The sequence below is a fragment of the Oryza sativa genome, chromosome 4 (assembly GCF_034140825.1).
Source record: "Oryza sativa Japonica Group chromosome 4, ASM3414082v1".
NCBI classification, from domain to species: Eukaryota; Viridiplantae; Streptophyta; class Magnoliopsida; order Poales; family Poaceae; genus Oryza; species Oryza sativa.
This window is the reverse complement of record NC_089038.1, coordinates 3,178,597-3,183,132: the sequence shown is the minus strand read 5'-3', so window position 1 is coordinate 3,183,132 and position 4,536 is coordinate 3,178,597. Positions and strand designations below refer to the sequence as shown.

The window sequence follows — 4,536 nt, the reverse complement described above, 5'->3', positions numbered from 1 at the left end:
GAGGGACCGTGGGGAAGCGGTGAACGACGCCCATTACGCTCCAATACAACTACCTCATGTTCCTCATGGTGGAACACCCATCGATGGCTCCTGGCATTGACCTTCGCAAATACTACATACAAACTTACAAGACATTGTCGAACCATGCTGGCGACGCTAATGGCATCCTGACGGACTAGCCGAAATCCTAGCTTAGAAGGGGAGTAGCGTAAATCCGGTCTTTAAGCAAAACCATGTAAAGCGGGCCCTTGAAACTGCCATGCCCATGCGGTTTGCAACCAACACTACTGGAGATGGGAAGGCTCCCGTGTGCATGCCAATATTACCGGGTGTCACATGGTAACTTATCGTGCGTAAAGTAATAAACTCAGGAATCATCAAGCGCATACCGTGTGTTAGAGAGGACTCATGGTTGCACCGAAATCCACCTACTTTCTATCTGTGCACGTTGAACTCTGTTGGCACGAATATTACTTTTCTCCTTGGCACGGATGGATTTCTTTGGAGCACGTCAAGCTCCACTTGGCGCGGCCCATTTTTCCGCTAGCGCGAAATAGAAGGAGTATTTCCGTATTTAGGGCCTGTTTTAAAACCTCCAAAATAGCAAAAGTTTTACAGTTTTGGACCATTGTTTGGTAAAATGGATCTAACACTAGTAGCAAAAAGTAAGTAAGTTGGCATTTATCATTTGGAAGATCATAGCAGCAAATTTGGCAAAAAAGCGTCGGGTCCCGTACATGAGAGAGACAGCAGCAATTAATACTAAAATTTTATCATGCATCTAAACACCAACTTGTAAAATTGTAATGCCAAATCTTTTGCTACCAAAATTTTTGCCCAAAAAATTCGCCGCAGCAAATTGATCTAAACAGGCCCTTAGTTTTTTCATTCAGCGCACGGAAGTGAATGATGCCCCACATGTCGGTTGGCATAAAAAAAAATCGTAATTGCAACGGATAAAAAAAAGAAAAAGGAAAACAAATCCTAACCCTAAAACGGTGCCATCTCATCTTGGAATAGGATAAGGTCATCTCGGAATGTTGCGGCGGCCGTCGTCGTTGTCGAGGTGGCGGATCACCAGGGCGGGTCACCATCTCGACGTACTTGATGCAGGAGGGAGCAGTGTCCTGCACGTACTTGATCCAGGATTTCCGGTTGCTTCTCACCGGCTTGGGCAGCAGCAGGTCGCGGAGCACAGGGTGTTGGTCGAGCACGTCGTCGAACAGCATGCAGGATCCCTCTCCAGAGATCCACCCAGCCGACGGCGGCGTTGCCGAGTGTGATGACCTTGGTGGTGCAATGGAAGAGCACCTCGCTAGGTGTGTGGGTGATGGGGAGCAACCTGCCCCTCTCGGCCGGCTCGTGGACGGACACCGCCATGGATTTCCAGAGGCCGACGTCGGAGTCGTAGCGCCGAAGCTTGAACTTCATGGGGTGGTTGATGGTGGGCATGAGGCAGGCGATGATGTAGCGAGTCCTGCCGAAGCAGCGGACGATGGCGACCTCCTCGTTGCGGAAGGGGGAGATGCGCGGGTTTGGCAGCCGCCGGAGCGAGGAGCGCCGTGTAGACGAAGTAGTCCGTAGTCGTAGGATTCGATGCCCCGGTGGAGCTCATCGATGGGGTGCGGGACGTGAAGGAGGGCTACATCGGCGTGCGTGCTGATGACTCGGGGATCGACAGTGAACCGGCAGTGGACGCAGAGGTAGGAGAGGCGCGGCGGGCGGGTGAAGCAGAAGGAGACGTGGATGCGTAGGCTGGTGGTGTCGGTGGAGATGGCGGTGGTGGCATTCGAGACAGCATTAGGGGAGACGTAGGCTCTGGCAGTCGGGCCATCTGCCACCGGCTGCGTGTCGAGAAGAGAAAAGAAGAGAAGAGAAGAAAAGAAAAGAGAAAAAAAAAGAGAAGAAATAAAATATGTGGGTCTCATTTTTTTCATCTCACTTAGGTGTGGAGCCCATTTTTTGTAAGTTTTTTTTTGCTGATTAGAATGTCACGTTAGCGAAACCACCTATATATACTGTTATAGGATGTTGATTGCACGGTTTTGAACATTTCAAGGGTAAAGATTTCTGGTATTAGAGATTAAGGATGTCACATAGACTTGACGTAAAGTTGAGGGATGGCAGGTGAACTTATTCCTTTCTAGAAAAACAAAAGCTAATAGCCCAGCTGGACGTTGTCTCCCATGAAAAAAAAAAGCCCATGGATCACTTAGGAAAAAAGTCCAGTATGGTGTCCTACCCGAAAATATGAGGCAAATCAATTACACATCATGTCAAGGCAAAAAACAAAGATGTCGCTGGCTTTTCTTGCCCAGATAGTTGTCCTCATGGCCTCCGTTGCTTTTTAAATCTGAAAAAGTACATAGATTAGCTATATGAAATATTTTTGTTCACATGATGACTTAAGTAAAGGATGCCTAAAATTATCAAGATTCTGTAATTGCATACAAATTCTATTGGTTTCTTCATTTGCAATTATCAAATATATTGGAGATTGTTGACCTAACTTGTCCCGAATTGTGCTCCCAGATAGTTAAGCAGCAGTTGTCTAACAAAAATAAAATCCTAATGACTTAAAATTTGAGAAGTGCAGGCGGTCTGAAGTTGCCAAAATAGCAGGAGAAATGGCATGGTAAATAATCCCATATTACTGAAATACTGAACTACAAAAGAAAAAAAAAGCTACAGAGTTCACTAGTGGAGAAGTGCTTTTTAGTCCTGGTTCGTAACCCCCCTTAGTCCCGGTTGAAAAACCGGGACTACGAATCAATAACCGGCATCTTTAGTCCCGGGACTAAAGATATTTTTTCTTTTTTTTTCTGTTTTTAATATTGAATATTGATTTCACACCATCCCCTCCCATATCCAAATCATCACATATCACAGAACATCTCCAAATCCTCAAACAAATCATCTCCAAATACATCACAAACTCTTAAAAAAATTACGTCACAGGGTTCTAAAAAATTCATCACAGATTCACATCTCACATAAAAATGCATCACAGATTCACATCTTAAAAAAAAGAAAAAAAATCCGGCCGGCGGCCACTGCCGCCTCCCCTCCTCGCCAGCCGGCCGGCGCCACGCGGCCCCCTGCGCCGCCGCGCCAGTCGCCGCCGAGCGCCCCCCGCGCTACCGCCGCGCAGGCCGCCTACGCGCGGCCCCCCAAACCGCCGCGTGTGCCCCGGCGCCGCCGCGCCGGCCGCCCGCCACAGCCGCCGCGCGGGCCCCTGCGCCGCTGCGCCGGCCGCCCGCCGCCGCCGCCGCGTAGGCCGCCTCCGCGCCGGCCACCCGCCGCCACCGCGGCGCCGGCACGCTTCTGCACTGTGGGTGAAGGAAAAAAGGAAGGAGAGGAGGGGAGTTAGAGATAAGGAAAGAGATAAGAAGTTAGAGAGGAAAAAAAGTGGGTGAAGGAAAAAAGGAAGGAGAGGAGGGGAGTTAGAGATAAGGAAAGAGATAAGAAGTTAGAGAGGAAAAAAAAGAGATAGAGGGAGGAGTTTGTTGTGTGGACGGGAAAAGAGGATCGATACTATGGATTATATAGTGTGTTTTGATTTTTATTCCCGGTTAGTATCACCAACCGGGACTAAAAATAGGTTTTTAGTCCCGGTTGGTGTTACTAACCGGGACTAAAGATACTAGGGCCCTGACACGGCCTGACATAGAATCAACCGGGACTAAAAATGAACTTTAGTCCCAGTTGGAGTTACCAACCGGGACTAAAGATGATGTTTAACAACCGGGACTAAAGATTTTTAGTCTCGGTTTTTAATGGAACCGGGACTATCGTTGATTTGGGTCGACCGACCAAAAATGGTTTGTTTACCAGTGGTTTGTCTACCAGTGGTTTGTTAGCTAAGCTAAGCAGTCACATACCCTGGCGACGAGTTGCGAGCCAAGTACATCGGAGAAGGACGCTTCCCTCGTGGCGTGGCTGATCGAGCACGATCCCAGCCTATGCCCGGGAAAGTCGGCGAAGTTCACCCTCTGCAACGCACATTCCGCCATGATCTGAGGACACGGCGATCACCGCTGGTGCTTTGTGGTGTGGATAGTGGAGACATTATCAGAACAAGATGCCTGATCTTGTAAAAAAAATTTTCCAGAGAACGCAGCTTCATATGCCACAAAATTAAACATCAAAAATTCCAAAATGCTCTTTATCAAAACATTAAAATTCTTGAGTGATGTATGCTAATTTCTGACATTGCTAGCAATATTAAGGCTGAGTTTGGCACTTCATATTCCCAACTCACCTCTTATGCTTTCCGCGTGCACGCTTTTCAAACTATAAATGGTATATTTTTTGTAAAAATTTTCTATGCGAAAGATGCTTTAAAAAGTCACATTGATACATTTTTAGAAAAAAGTGGCTAATACTTAATTAATCACATGCTAATAGACCGCTCTGTTTTGCGTGCAGGAGGGATTAATTCCCATCCTGTGTTGCTTACTCTGTGTTCCCAACATATCTGCTGCGCACGGAAAACGGAGCGGTCCATTAATACGTGATTAATTAAGTATTAGCTAA

General features: G+C 47.3%; 1 pseudogene; it reads right to left on the bottom strand.

Annotated features, from left to right (window-relative positions):
- Positions 1 to 821: 821 nt before the first annotated feature.
- Positions 822 to 4,013, bottom strand: LOC107280583 (uncharacterized; annotated as a pseudogene).
- Between the last annotated feature and the right edge of the window lie 523 nt (positions 4,014 to 4,536).